Below are 16,976 nucleotides of genomic sequence, written 5' to 3'. Positions count from 1 at the left end.
ACATCCACAGTTTATTTTAGATTTCATTACAGCACCACTTATTATGTAGATGTCAAATATCCAGAACAAGGTATTGATATCATAAATATTTTTTTAGAGAATTTTTTAGCTTTTGTCTAATTTTAGTGAAATGTTTTATTTCAAGTTTATTGTTACCAGAATTTCAGAACTTTCAGTGTCAAATGATGGGCATCTTCTTAAGACAGGTAGAAACAGTAAAAATATCTCATAATACCTAATATTAATTTTATTAGAAAAAATAAATTTCTCCTAAAAAAACAATTAATATCATTATCTTTTTAATCTGTGCATAAAACATTAAGAAAATGAGTTCTGAAGAGACAAGGAATGTATTTCAATGAATTACATGTTACAAATTGAATGAAAAATGTTTACACGAAATGAAAATGCCAAATTAAAAAATATTTGGTATAAAAAGTCCGCTTTCAAGAGTTATCTTTCCTAATAAGCCAAGACTCAAAACACTAAGGAACGTTTGTACATTACATCTAAAATTCAGAAAAAAGCTTTAAATTGCCAGAGTATATATTTAAATCAATAAAGCAAATATATAAATTAATACCAACACAGTAAACAGTGCAAGTAAATAACTTTTTTAATTTCAATAAGGTTGTAGATTTAAACCCGAATTTCCTCCATAAAAACATGTCATTGATATAGCTCACCGCATGCATCGCTATGAAATTGCACAATACTTGTTTGGCGAATATTTGGATGTTGATTTCTTTTGTTTCTGCTTAAACGCAATCCTTCTTGGTCCATGCATAATGAATCCGTTACTTTGTTTTCACTGTTTATAACACCGCTTGTTTCATCTATATTTTTAAAGCGCTTTAAAGGTCAGAGTCATATTATAGAGGTACCTGTACAAATCGTCCCCAGAGGGAAACGGTCGAAACAATGGAGGTTTATTTTTTTGTGTAGTACGTCATCAAAAAGTGGTGTAATGAGCCTCCTTAAATTCACAATTTTGGAAGAGGCAGTCATTTTCAACTCAACTATGCACTTTGTTAGTTTATTTAATGCCCAGGAGCAGAAAAGAAGAATTTCAGAGAAATAATGAATTTTCACTATATAACCTATTTAGCCCCGCCCTAGCACTAGAACCTCTGACCCTGGGGCCATGAATTTCACAATTTTGATAGAAGATTTAATGCTGATTACAATCATACCAACAGTTTGACTGCTTGATGTCCAGGAGTAAAGAAGAAGATTTTTAAAGACTGCACTAATTTTAGTGGTTTTTGCCCCACCCCCAGGGACCATGAAATTCCCATTTTTTGTTCCCCTTTACCCATAGATGCTATATGCCAAATTTGGTTGAAATTGGTTCAGTGGTTTCAGAGAAGAAGCTGAAAATGTTCAAATGTTAACGCACGACGGCGGACGAAAACGGATGGCAATAGGTCACCTGAGTTTACTCAGGTGACCTCAAAAAAAAAGGGGGAACCCGTGAGGGGACAACTACTGCTTATGCAATATCTTAGAATGCTTGTTATGATAATTGCTCGTCATGTCTGTCTCTTTGTCTGCCAAAAAAACCCCCACATTTTCCTCGACCTTTGAATTGTATATTAAGGTAAACTCTTCAAGTCTGGCAGTCGCCTGCGTGGCGATGTGGTTAGAGCGTCTGCTCTAGAATCGCAAAGTAAGGAGTCGATCCTTCCGTCGCGGGTTTTAATCTCACTGTGGGATGTGGAGACCGGTCCTTCGGATGAGACCGTATAAACCGAGGTTCCTTGTCGCAGTAAGTGCTGGCACGAAAAAGACCCCTCACTGCTCAATGGCCCTAAGTGACGACACAATCAGTAGTTCTCCACCAGCAGGTGGTTGCGTCTCCATATGAGTGAAAATTTTTCGAGAAATACGTTTAACAACATGTATACAATCAATGAAGTCTGACACGCATGTGTCCTTTCAAATCTTTGTTCTAACCTGTTTGTCTGTGATAAATACATATACATGTACATGTATATAAATGACTACAAGATTTGGCATAAAAGACAGGGCACCTGAGAGTTCTAAGAGCAATTACCGATCAGGGCGTTTTGATTTTACAGGTAACGGCAGCAAAATTTCAGTAATTAGAAATCTGTCCACTAAAATCTTCTGGTAAATGTATGTTTTACGTCCTGGAAATTTTTTCATCTGGCTTTAAAAAATGGCATCGGTTTGGAGACAAATGTCTTATGAAATATCTTGTTTTTTTTTCCATTGGACATTTTGAGATTCTGTATTGCATGTCGGCACACTACTCAAGAGTTTAACTTCTATGTAAGTTTAACTATGTAAATTTTAGACGCTGATTACCGGTATGTAACGTCGAGAATACCACGCCTTACTAAAAGTCCAAGGTGGAAAGAGAATTGTACTACTTACGTAGTAATTTCCCTTTCACCTGCTTATGATCTTCATGTGTCTTCAAACTAATCTGCTATTGAAAAGGTTCTCTAAGTTCGATCAATTTTAAATGTGAGACAGAATACTCACTGAATAAGTTGATGTTACAGGAATTTCAACAGCCTCAATTAAAGTCAGCATCATTTCGTACATTTTATGGTCGTAATAATGAGTGAGATAAAAGCAATGTACCAGACCTGGGGATCATTGACGAGGCTGGCCCAGGATAGACAAGAGTGGAGAAAGTTTGATGCTGCCTAACACACCACAGGGTGTAAAGAGCGATGATGATGATGGTGATGATGATGAATGACCATTTGTTTGCAAATATAATCTATCATTTTGGTCGTATATTAAATACATGTAACTTAATACAGGAAACATGGAGATAACGAGTATTCCAGATTAAAAGTCCAAAAAACAATACAAAATAGGAACAGAGCAAACACGGACCTCCAAAACATCAGTGATGGAGGAGTGCGCATCCCCTGCCGACCGGTCACACCCGCCGTGTGCTCATCGTCATGATCGGGAATTAACCGATAAATCCGTTCAATTCAGTGTAAATAATGGATTAACAATTGGTATGAAAAACGTCAGTCAGCAACTCAGCATTTGACTCCATGATAAATTGTATTTGCTGACAAGGTCATTGTGTCGACCATAGAAATGATTCCTTTAACGAGACTGCTGAAATTCTTGTTTCATCAACTTGTTTGTCAATAATTTACCTCGTTTTAGAAATTGTTCATACGTAGAGCATGCTCTTGCGTATTTTATCAACTGAGATATATAAACTCCGTATACAGGACCTGGTGATGAAGGTATATTGCTGAGTAAGTAAGGGAAGGTGACGATAGTAAAGTTAACGTCATCACGTTTATCATAGAGCTTGGTTGTTAGATTACCAGTAACGTCTTTTTCAAGTTCATTATTCAAATATGAAACAGATGTGTCACACTCTGTTGTATCTTTCATCTCAAGCTCACTAGGATATATCGTATCGACATACAAATGGAAATTACCAATGTTAATTGACAGTACATGTACGTCGTCGATATATCTAAATGTCGAGTTGAAGGTCACAGCAAGTGTTTGCTCTTTTTCACGCATAAGATTTTGCAAATAAATCTTTACGAGTTCCATTTTTATTGAAAAAGCAGCAATGTGCAAATTTTTTATAGACCTTTATTGTTATACTGAAATCATTACTAAAGTCTACCTGACTGAGGATGGTACCTGTCAACAGGGGATGCTTCCCCCTCCTAGGCACCTGACCCACCTCTTGAATTTGCAAGGATCTGAGTTTTAAGCCCTTTTAGCATATTTGTATTGTTTATTTTTTTGATCGATCCCTGTTCGTTATCTCTACTTTTTTACATTTAGAAAAAGCCCTGCATACCTTGTTAAAGTCAAAGTCTTAACCTTTTTTAGATATAATTACTGAAACTTCATAGTTATTTCCTAGAACCTTAATTCAATCACAGTTTTTGAATTTTTATTTATTATAGACATACTCGAGTAGTCCTCGGAAGTTAGTATGCTATAGCAAGAGGAACAGGATTGTAGAGACAATGATTCCAAGTTTAATTTCAAGTGTACACGTATTTTTAACATCAATTTAAATACCCAAAGTAAAAAAAAACTGTATACAGTGATTACAACTGATGAAACGAAGAATAAAGAGAACATGCACAGTTTCGTCCCTTAGACATATTTTTTGAAGCAGTGATTACCGTCTTCCTTGGAAGACGGTATTATATAGTTGAAGTTTTTTACAGTCTTCGGACTATGCACTTCCTCTCTTTTGTGATTGGTAGAAATTGCATGATGAGAAAATTTTCAATTATTTCATTGGTTGAAATGCCGTTCAAGGCAAGGGAGATAACTTTCTGATGATCTAATTTTCGTACGACTTAACAATTTTGCAAGATTTTTCAATCTTTAAAAAAAAATTGACAATACGAACAACAAAATCAGCAGTAATTAAATTCTTAATAACATGAAATTTTTTATAGCAATGACTTAAAAGGTCTTTTTAATTTCATTGTAAATAAATTTGATGTTTATTGCTTGCAGGCTTTAAAATTTGTTATTATTCTTTTCCCTTTTCTTGTTTGAAGAAGGTAACGGAATCAGCCGAGGTTTGCCAAAAGCTCTCCGTCAAAGTTTACGGAAATGACCGAGCGACCATCGTGGTTGAGCTAATGCCAGTAAAAAGCTAATGTAGCAATACAAAATCTCAAGAAATTCAAAAGAATTATACGGCCTGTAGATGTAGATCAGTTTACTGTTTAAGGTTGTTGCTAAAGACGGTAAGCTTTTTTAAAAACCTCTACTTGTTATTATTAATAGTTGATGATATGTAAAGGATCTTAGACTAGAGTTATTGAGTGGGTGTCTTGCTCGCTCTGATAGTGAGGAAAATATCCATTAGAGCGAATTAAGATTGCTGCATTTCAATTTGAAGTAAATATTTTATAAATATAGTGAACCGTGATTTAATAATAAAGGGAAAATGATTTTGTCAGATTCTAATAGATTAAAATTAAGACAGAATTAATTTAAAATATCATTACGACAAAAACACTGAATGAATCGCCTATCGGTTTCAGCACAGTACAATCACTTTTTAAATTTTGATACAGTGTATAATTTTCACTTAATATACAACAGATTAAAGTGGAAATTAGAATAACTGTCTCAGTTAAAATATACATCCTATATATTAACAAATAGGTATACGATCTACAGGACACAATCCGCGTAAAACATATCTAGAAACGGTGCAGGTTGTCTTTCTTTACGCCACATATATGTTGATCATTTTGAGACAAGAAAACAATATTTCCGCAAAAGACACCTTGCTTTAAATTAAGAATTCCAGAAATGTTGGCATTTAGTTTGTTAATTTGCACTCTATCAAAAAAAACGATTCATCTCACTGGCACTGAATCATGAATTTTATCAAACTATATTTACATTTGCAAATGTTTTCCTTTATATAACACTACTGGAGGCAAGCGTTTTTATAACTGTGTAAATACAGGTATGGGGTTCATAGATGTGCGTTTGGATAAACGTTCGTTTTCTCTGTGACGTCATAAAGGGTCGTTTAGTGGATTACATTTGCCGTTGGGTTTGAAAAATAAACGCATTTCACACGTTAAAAGTAACAATCAGGCAAATATAAAGTAAATAAGTCACAAATGTAAATATAAGTAATAAGGTATCATTTTTTGTTATTCTTCCATAAAGCCCTTCGGGCTTTATGGTATTTGATCACGTGACCAACCCGTTTTACATCCCAATAAAACTCAAAAAATGATACCTTATTTCTTAAGTAAACATTTTATGTTTTATTTAGTTGTTTTCTTTGTTGTAAGGTTTTTCATCATCTTTTTTGTAATAACTTAACAGTTATTTATAAGCATCCCTTTTTGATTTGCTTAGTGAAAAGTTACTAAAATCTTAAATTTAAGGAATCTTTGCCGTACACAGCTATTTTGTTGAAGGGTAAAACCATTTATAAAATTGTTAAAAAAAAAAAAGAAAAAAAAAGAAAAAAAAGTAACTTTTAAGAATTTGGGTTGTTGGGGGGGGGGGGGATTCCGGGAGGTCCCCAAAATAATCTGTCCCGTACCGGTGAAACCGGAGGCATTCGAACTGTGGTGAAAGATTGTCCCGAGACACATTTCAATTATTCTAACGAAGTGACAAACCATAGATCAAGTTTGAAATTGTTTTTGAACCCTAAAAACTGAGCTGTTCTGATCAATTTCAAAGAGCATCCATACACTGTCAGGCAGATCTACTCAATTCCAAAACATTTCATTCATAAACAAGTAATTACCGAAATGTCGAGATATTTGGGGGTACTTATTCATATACATGTACAGAATATATGAAATTGACATCCTAAAGAGAAAAGGGGATCCCGTTTGGTTATGATTGATTGTTTGTTATTTAACGTCCCTTTCGAAAATTATTCACTCATATGGAGACGCCACCACTTGCAGGTAAAGAAGTACAATTAAATTTTTGCTCGGCACTCAGTGCCATTGAGCAGGGAGAGACCTTTTTCGTGCCAACATCTACTGCGAAACGGGACCTCGGTTTATATGGTCTCATCTGAAGGCGGCTGTTTTGCTTAAACAATACTCTCAGAATGCTTGTTAATCTGCAATTTTAAGATAATAAAGTTGATTGATAAATTACTGCTGTTTTTCATTAATTTTTCCAGTAAATACTTAGATAAACAAGAGGCCAACAGGTCTTATAGGTCACCTGAGTATCATGTAACAACTTTACAACAACTGAATTTGTTTTTAATTTAGTTCATGTTTTAAACCAGAGGCCATGAGATTCACAATTGTGAAAGAGGCACCATTGCTTATCATAATTACAATGTATAAACTTAGCGTGCTTACTCTATTTACTTAATAACCAGAGGTAGATCAGAGTAAGAAAAAGAAAATGCACTTCCACTTTGTAACCAATTATGCACCCCACCCTAAAGGAACCACTGACCCTGGGGCCACATATTTCAAAATTTTGGAAATTTTATCATAAATTTTATTTCATCATAAATGGTTGATTAATACCAAAGAGCAGATTTCAAAGCATTAATTATTTATTTTCAGACTATGTACCCCCCCCCCCGATACCCCTGACCCAAGGGGCATAGAATTAACCATTTTGCTAGATGCACCTTTCTTCATCATAATATATATATACTTTGATCATTGGCATAATACCCAGGAGCAAAGGAAATGATTTTCAAAGAATTAATGTATTTTCACTATAATATCAAAAGCCCCCCCCCCCTTTACAACAATTGGCAAAACCCCTGACACAGGGGCCATGGTTGGGACACTCTTGCTAATTATAACTATATATTAAGTTAGTTTATTTAATACCCAGGAGCAGAGATGAAAATTTTCAAAGAATTAATGCATTTTCACTATATAATCAAAGCCCCGCCCTAATACTAGAACCCCTGGCCCTGGGGCAATAACATTCACAATTTTGGAAGAGGCACTCTTACTCATCAGAACTATGTACTTAGTTTATTAAATACCCAGGAGCAGAGAACATTTTCAAAGAATTAATGCATTTTCACTATACATGTACATGTATAATCAATAGAGCTGCACCCTAACACCAGAACCACTGATCCTAGGGCCATAAAATGAACAATTTTGTAAGCTGCCCTCTTGCTCATCATAACTATGTACTTAGTTTATTTAATACCCAGGAGCAGAGGAGAAAATTTTTGAAGAGTAAATGCATTTTCATTGTGTATATATAATAAAATTCATAATTTTGGAAGAGGCACTCTTGCTCATCACAACTATGGGCTTAGTTAGTTTATTTATTACCCAGTAGCAGAGAAGAAAGTTTTCAAAGAATTAATGAATATTCATTTAATAGTCAATAGAGCTGTGCCCTGACACTAGAACCCCTGACACTGGGGCCATAAAATTCACAATTTTGGAAGACGCACTCTTGCTCATCATAACTATATACTTAGTTAAGTTTATTTAATACCCAGGAGCAGAGAAGATTTTCAAAGAATTCATGCATTTTCACTATATAATCAATAGAGACCAGCCCTAAGACCAGAACCCTTGACCCTGGGGCCATAAAATTCAAAATTTTGGAAGAGGCACTCTTGCTTATCATAACTATGTACTAGTACTTAGTTTATTTAATACCCAGAAGCAGAGAAGAAGATTTTAAAAGAATTCATGCATTTTCACTATATAATCTATATAGCCCTGCCCTAGTACTAGAACCCCTGACACGGGGGCCATGAATTTCACAATTTTGATAGAGGACTCAATGCTCATATTACATTCTTTCCTACTATTATCTGCTTGATGTCCAGGAGTAAAGAAGATTTAATTTTTTTTATTTTTTAGAGATTTCAATAATTTTAGTTGTTTTGGCCCTATCTCTCAGGCCACAGGGGGGCGGGGACCATAAAATTCACAATTTTTCGTTCCCCTTCACTTATAGATGCTGTATACCAAATTTGGTTGAAACTGGTTCAGTGATTTTAGAGAAGAAGCTGAAAATGTTAACACACGACGCACGATGATGGACGAAAACGGATAGTAATAGGTCATTTAAGGGACTCAGGTGACGTAAAAACTCCTTAAAAAGTAATATTTTCAAGTAGTATTACTTTTTTGAGGAGTTTTTTTTTCCTAAGTATAAAAATCATATCTATAAAAAATTGTAGAAACTATGATATATTCATGACTCATGCACACCCTCAGAACTGGTAAGTGTACATGCGATGATCTATAAAATACATGATAACTACACTCAAACCCTGAGTATCTATCTGAACGTTCGTACAATTCTTTTTTCTTCAATGCTTATTATAAAAAAAAACAAAAAAAAAAAAAAAAAGATTGTGAATTGAAATAGGCCGCAGGAAAAAAAGAGACTACTTACATACTGGTATATTTGTAAAGACAAAAATAACTGGTTTTGACACCAGGCTTGGGGTCAATTACTTTGAAATGTAATTAATTACTTTCAAATACATTGATGATTTTGTCAATTACTTGCAATTACAATTGCATTGATTTTTTCAAATGTAATTAATTACTTTCAATTACTTTGACAAATGTAATTAAATACATTTCAATTACTTCAAGTTTTATTTTTATATAAAAAAAAAAATAAAGATTTTTTTAAAAATAAGATTTTTTCTTTAGCTTATTACACCTGGTCAAAAAGACCTTTACCTTACAATGAGTGTGACAAAAATTAAACATTTTAAGACAATTAATTACTGATTTGTGCTAACCAGTATGGTGTATGGCAAGATCTTTTTTGTTACTTTCTCAAATCCATATTTTTGAAGGAAATAAGTAATATCTATCACAATTCCATTCATTATTTTCTTTCTTAAAATGAATAGAATACAGGTAAATCTAAAAGGGGATGTAGTTACATGTAGTCTAATTGCTGTAAAACAAGTTAACTATCTAAACAATCATTGTTATTTGCAAGTGGGAATAGGGAGAACTGAGATTTATAAAACATGGGAATAAGAATATAAACCAACCAGTATAAAACTATGTATCAGTATAAGACAACCTTTTTAAATATAAACTTTCATTTTGGTATTGAAATGTAATTGAAAAGTAATTGAAAATACATGACAAATGTAAATACATTCTGGAAGGTTTACAAATTACTTCCAATTACTTTGAAAAATGTAATTAATTACACTCAATTACAATTACTTTATTCAATTACCCCATCCCTGTTTGACACGCAGATTTTGCAAGCAATGGCAAGTCCAGGAATCTTTAAAGGATTGGGACAGTTTGGGGGCTGGGTAGGGGCCAACAGCAACACCAAAAATGATTTACTAAATCTTGTGTATATTTTGGACACAAATGGGGAGGGGCGGACCTTTTGTAACTTCTTAAACCTTTCCGATGATCGGTAAAACAAACTTAAATGTTAACAAGAGGCCCACGGTCATCTGAGTAACATGTAACAACTTTCCAACAACTGAATTTGGTTTGACTATTTTAAACCAAAGGGCCTTGAAATTCACAATTTTAAAAGAGGCACAATTGTTTATCATAACTATACACTTAGCATGCTTACTTTGGTTACTTAATACCTACAGGTAGATCAGAGTAACAAAGAGAAAATGCATTTCCACTTTATATCACCAGTTGTGCACACCATCCCAGAGGAACCGTTGACCCTGGGCCATATATTTAAAAATTTTGGAATTTTTATCATAAATTTCATTTCAACATGAATAGTTGATTAATATGAAAGAGCAGATTTCAAAGTATTACTTTATTTTCAGACTTCGTAACCCCCGTCTGAAGTACCCCTAATCCAGGGGCCCTGATATTAACCATTTTGGAAGAGGCACCTTTCTACATCATAAATATGTACTTATATCATTGGCATTATACCCAGGAGCAAAGGGAAAGATTTTTAAAGAGTATACCACTATATAATCAATAGAGCCCCGCCCTAACACCAGAACCCCTGACCCTGGGGCCATGAATTTCACAATTTTGGTAGAGGACCCAATGCTGATTACAATCTAGTTTGAGTGCTTGATGTCCAGGAGTTCAGAAGAAGATTTTTAAAGATTGTACTAATTTTAGTGGTTTTGGCCCCACTCCTTAGGCCCCAGGGGTCAGGGATCATGAAATTTACAAATTTTGTTCCCCTTCACCCATAGATGCTTTGTTCCAAAATTAGTTGAAATTGGTTGAGCGGTTGCAGTGAAGAAGCTGAAAATGTTCAAATGTTAATGAACGACGGACGACGACGGACAAAAACAGATAGCAATAGGTCACCTGAGTTAACCCCCCCCCCCCACACACACACATGTACCGCATACAAATAAACTTTAACTTCATTGAGTGTAAAGATGTTACATTAAATTTACCCAAAAAAAATTTTCCAACTTTAACCAGACTTTTAATAAATCGGAAGCGACTCTATTTTATAATAAAAAGTTAACAACTATTGTTAGATTAGAGGTGTTTACATGAGCTTTCCGGAAAGGTTTGCTCTAATCGTAATCTTAAGATACTTTTAATTTCTCTTACCATGGTTACTTGATTGCTTCTAGTTTGAATGATGAACAAGGGGTAGTAAATAAAATTTGATAAACATATTTTACATCAACATGCAATTCATGTTATTTCAATTATATTTGGTTGACTGTTACAAGTATTGTTTAACGCCGAGTCGGCAATATTTCAGCCATATTTCGGCGACGATTTTATTTGGAGCAGACGCAACAAAGTAATACAGCATCGGCTCTATATGGAGGACAAGGTAATGACCCACAACGGGCGTGGACAGGATAAAACAATTTCCCGTCAAAATTATTAATTCTGGATCCCTCAATGAAGGTAGGATCATCATCCAAACAAATGTATTCGGACGGACTAAACTGGTCGCTGTCTGCTGTAAGGATACCGCTGTACTGAGTTTTCCAACCTAGGGGACAGGTATTTTTCCCGGGGATCATTAGCACAGTGGCGGGAACATAGCAGACTGCACATGGCACGTCGTCATCAATGGCAACTTTCCTATAGTTGAATTGATACTCCGCACCATATATCGATGCGTCACCATTACCATCTTGAGTCAGCTGATGATCAGGTAAAAACGAAGGATCGTGTGGCAGAAAACTGGATTGACACCGCCTCCGTGCGTCGTATGATGAGACCCACCGGCAACACCTGAAATAAAAAGATTCAAAAAAGACAATATTGTCACGGTTTCCGTTCTAGGGTTGGCTTATCTTTCTTTGCAAGGCTTACGATATCACAGCTGAACCTGAGCCAAGGTTTGAAATTAATCATAAGAGGTGGGGTTAGGTTTACTGGGATATATCGAATCCTTGCATGTATGAAAGTAACTATTGCCATTAGACAACTCGTTGTCGATATACGAAAATATTGAGTTGAAGGTCACCGCAAGCGTTTCTTCTCACTTAAGAGTTGTTTAATAAATTTTACTTAATATGAAGACGAAAATAAGTCTGCTAATATCGGCACGCAATTGATACCCATGAAAAAACCAATAGATTGTTGAAAATCATGCTCTCGAAAAGGTATATATATATACTGTAAACAGAAACTTCAACTTAAGGTAGGATTCTTCTCATATTTCCAATATTTAAAAAATCAATGAAATTTTCACAGAAACAAGAAGACAATATCAGTAAGTGATAGTATCAGTGAAATTGAATTTGAAGGTCAGGTCAAGTTCATTATCTTTTTCCTTGACATTAAGAATAAAAAATAACTGCTTCCAATCATGTGATACCTACTACTATTTCAAAAGTTAAATGACTGTTCTTTTTGCATAAAAACATATTACTATATCTGGTCTATAGCATGATATTACCAAATTTACTTAAATAATTTAACTTAACTGGATATCGGCTAATCCGAATTTTCTCTGTTTTTCTTAATTTTTTAAGATATATTAGTTAATTTCATATGCTTCCTATATTTAACTTTTTCTTATTTTCACATATAATAAAGTAGTCTTATAAATATACAAAATGATACAAAAACAAAAATTTTTGATCGTTTACTAAGAGAAAAAAAAAATACTTTTTTTGGAGTTTCGGCTCAAATCTGCACTTTGATAGGAAGCGTTTAAAAGCTAATAAAGTTCTTGTTTGTTTGAAAAATCATATTTATTTGATATATTTTGAAAGTTGAGTCCCTCCTTATTAATCGAGTCCCTCCTTATTAATCTAACTTACATTTGAAAATTTCTCCAAGTCTTCAATTGTGTAAAAATTATAACTAAATTCATTGTTTTATTATAATTTTGAGAGGCAGAAAAGAAGATATTTTCATACGCCACCATTCCGCCAAAAATATAGTCCCTGCTAGTTTTCAAACACAGTTTACCATTTCTATTTAAAGTTGTACAATTGTGATGAGGAAAGAAAAATATGGTCTTTTAAATTCCTTACACCTCAATATATAAGACATATAAGCAAATATACTTTGAATGTTTCATCTAGTCAGAAACTAGAGAATCCTACAGTGTACCTTAAGAACCAGAGGCGTAGTCACAAACTTAAAAGTGGGGGGGCTCAACTCCAGAAATTCTTTGAAAAAAAAAACCAAACTTAAAAGTGGGGGGGCTCAACTCCAGAATTTCTTTGACAAGCAAAAAAAAAAAAAAACCAAACTTAAAAGTGGGGGGGGCTCAACTCCAGAATTTCTTTGACAAGCAAAAAAAAAAAAAACCAAACTTAAAAGTGGGGGGGGCTCAACTTTCTTTGACAAGCAAAAAAAAAAAAAAAAAAAAAAAAAAAAAAAAGAGAAAGTACCCAAAACAAGAAATACATATTTAGTGGGGGGGAGGGGGGGGGGGGGGGGGGGGGTAGAGGTCAACTTTTTCAAAGGCAAGTTACTTTGAAATCCATTCAATGAATATTTCCTATAGTAAAGGTAATGTTGGGGAAAATAGCTGTGATATTGTTCTTCTTTTAAAAAGTGGGGGGCACAGACATACTCTTGCCCCCCCACATCTGAAAGTGGGGGGGCTAGTGCCCCCGCTGCCCCCCTGTGACTACGCCTATGAGAACACTTGTGCGTACAAACAGAATGTTTCTTTTAAAATCCCTCATAGTCGTATATTACACCCTATAATGTAAGAGAGCCATGTAATATAGATACTGTGTATCTTCTGGTTTAATTTTTAATCCCTTTATAATTATCCAAGACACATTAATATTTCAAACTGGATAAAAATTACTTTATTTTAAATTGAATTGCAAAATTAAGAACAAAATATACCTGTGTAAACAAGAATGGTTCCATTTACCACAGGACAGCTTGGTTTTCCCCATCTTACATACGTGGAACCACCTGAAATGTTTTATACATAGAGTTTACCGCTCTAATTCGTCATTACATCATAATGTCAGCACCTTTCTTTAAAAAAAAAGAATATTCTTAAAGAGAAAATTGTGCATAAAGTGGTTAATGTAATTCCTATTTTTATTCTTAGTTGTGTTACCTTTCTTTGTCTTTGTTTTACATAAATGACCATCCCCCAATCAATCATAAACAAATAAGTCCTTTCAAGCAATCCATAGACGTATCGATAAAGAAAAGTATAATCGTTTGTTTTTTAAGGTCCTCCAGTTATTTTTTTTCACTCGTGTGGAGACGCCCGCAGTCCCGGTGAAGAACTGCAAATTTTGACCTACACTTGGCACTTAGGGCCATTGAGCAGTGATGGGTCGTTTTCGTTCTAGCATCTGCTGCGGCACGCGGGACCTCGGTTTATACGATCTCATCTGATGGACCGATCGCCCTGTCCCTCTGTGGGATTTGAACCAGTGACGTAAGGATCAACTCCTTTCTCTGCGACTCTAGAGTAGACGATCTAACGCTGCGCAACTCAGGCGACGATAAAGAAAAGTATACATCGACTGAATATGAAAAGATTAATTTTAACCGTGATAATATAATAAAATCACTTTGCTAGTTAAATTGTATTTTTGTAGGGAGATCGTAAAAATGTAAGGAGAAAATCTTTTGTAAGAATGTACAAGTCAATATGTATTTTAATTTATTTACAACATTAATAAGAAAACTAGAGAGTCTGCTATTGCAAGTAATAGCGTATGTCGCCCCGAACTGTTCCACTATATCCATGGCAGCTATTGATAATTTCGGACAAGATTCCTTTTTTGTATCACTGTAACAATACCCATTAGCTAAGCTTGGACGACCATCAACTCCTATCAGTACTTTGATTTAAAAATCAAAGTTAAAGAATTTTCTTTTTCCTCTGGTTTCCATGGCAATAATCGATTATTTCAAAATTTCAAATGCGAATCGAACAACTGCAACTACTAATCAATAAAATAAAAGTTTCATGACGTATGTTCAAGGGACCAGAGAGAACACGCGCGGACAAAATTCGTCGCTTTTTGCAGGTTTCCATGGCAACGGTAGCAATTTTGAAACTGAATGACCACATGGCACAACTACAACCAGTGATCCTCCTTTGAGGAAAGTTTCAGGAATATTGTCCCAGCCATCTCCGAGAAACAGCCTGGATTAAAAAAAAAAAAAAACATGCGTACAATCGCAATATGTCGCCCGACTTCGTTTGTAAATCTGAAATTTCCATGGACTGGTTTTTTGTCCTCTTTACAAATTAGTTTTGTTTAAGGATTTTTTAAGTTCGATCGTCGTACGTTATCTTCGCCCCTTTTAATTGTAAATTCAAATACAAATCCCGCTCCTATAGGTCGGTGCCCCATCTGATCAATAAACAGGGCTCACGGCTTGTCGACAAGGGGATGATTACCCCTCTAAACGCCTGATCATACCTCAAGAATATCCGAAGATCCGTTTCAGGTATGGTCCATAGTCAGAAATTTTGTCTTCTTTTTTTTTTTTTTTTTTTTTTTGATCGATCACTTTTTTTGTAAACATCTAGTTCATTTTTAGAAGAGATTTATTTGTAAGCATCGAACAAATAATTTTAGAAACTTTATTGTCAAATATTTATGCAAGTATATTTAAAAGGTGTAGATTTGGATCGAGTTTATGTAATTTATATGCAATCAGAGAAAGAATGGGACAATTATTACTAATCAGATTTGTCATGCTAGATCAAAAAATAAATATATTAAGCAATTACTCAACAACAGATGAACCATCTAAATATAAAAGTAAAACTTCAATTTTATTTATTTTGAATGGCCCTTTTTTCGATTTCGAAGTGGTCATGGCAATGTGAAATTTTTCATTTTCTGAAAAATATATTTTACCTCCTACTTGGTTCTTTAAAGCCTTGTTTTCGTTTTGCAGTGATGTCACGGCAGATTTCAGTTGCAAGACCTCTTCCTGTAACTGGGTCCAGATGGAAGAACTGTCAATCAAAAGACGCTTTGAGCATAAACTAAGGTAAACACTTCCGGTGAAAAATATGACAAAAACTGGAAAGTTCAGAACGGACGCCATTTTAAAGAATACGTTTGAAAGATAAACAGTGATCACAGGTACTAATTTTATTCATAGACCTACGATTTAGGACAAAGTTTATCTACAAACAGAAAAACTGTGTTATAAGGACACTAATATCTTGTATTTTGCGTACGTAATTTTATTTTATTTACTCTCTAAAGTTCAAAATTACTGCTATGATTAGAAGTCTATTTTCATGTAGCTAGATGTAAGTAAGGGATTAATATTGTTAAATCTGGTAAATTAAAAATTTTTGATCACCGTCTTCTTTTGTATTGTGTACTGCAAAATAAAAAAAAAAAGAATTCAGGCCAACGGCCCTTATAGGTCATCTGAGTATCATGTTACAACTTTCCAACAACTGAATTGGTTCGTGCTTTAATTTAAATCAGAGGCCATTAAATTCAAAATTTTGAAAGAGGCACGATTGGTTATCATAAATATACACTTAGCTTGCTTACTTAGTTACTTAATACCCAGAGGTAGATCACAGTAACAAAGAGAAAATGCATTTCCACTTCATAAACAGTTGTGCACTATCTATTCAAACTATGTAACCCCCCCCCCCCCCAGCAAAGTATCTCTGTCACAAGGGGCCCGGAAATTAGCCATTTTGGTAGAGGAAGCTTTCTTCGTCATAATTATGTACTAAGACCATTGGCATAATACCCAGGACCAAAGGAAAAAATTTTCAATGAATTCATGCATTTTCACTATATAAAGATTAGAGCCCCGTTCTAACATAGTATACCCTGACCCAGGGGTCCCGAAATTCACAAATCTCAAAGAGGCATCCTTCCTCCTCATAACTATGTACATAGTTCATTGGTTTAATAACCAGGTGCTTTGTACTTGTTTAGTTTATTTAATACCCAAGAGCAGAGAAGTTTTTCAAAGAAATAATTCATTTTCACTAATATAATCTTTTCAGCCCCGCCCTAGCACTAGAACCCTTGTCCCTGGGTCCATGAAATTCACAATTTCGGAAAAGGCAGCCTTATTCAACATAACTATACAATAGTTTATTTA

The 16,976-nt window shown here is 34.5% G+C and overlaps 1 pseudogene; it reads right to left on the bottom strand.

Annotated features, from left to right (window-relative positions):
• Nucleotides 1-10,998: 10,998 nt before the first annotated feature.
• LOC134229332 (short-chain collagen C4-like) lies at nucleotides 10,999-15,967 on the bottom strand (annotated as a pseudogene).
• Nucleotides 15,968-16,976: the final 1,009 nt, after the last annotated feature.

The sequence above is a fragment of the Saccostrea cucullata genome, unplaced genomic scaffold (genome assembly GCF_032062105.1).
Source record: "Saccostrea cucullata isolate Sc308-1 unplaced genomic scaffold, CSIRO_AGI_Scuc_v1 ctg41, whole genome shotgun sequence".
In the NCBI taxonomy this organism is placed as follows: Eukaryota; Metazoa; Mollusca; class Bivalvia; order Ostreida; family Ostreidae; genus Saccostrea; species Saccostrea cuccullata.
This window is presented reverse-complemented; position numbering and strand designations above follow the sequence as displayed.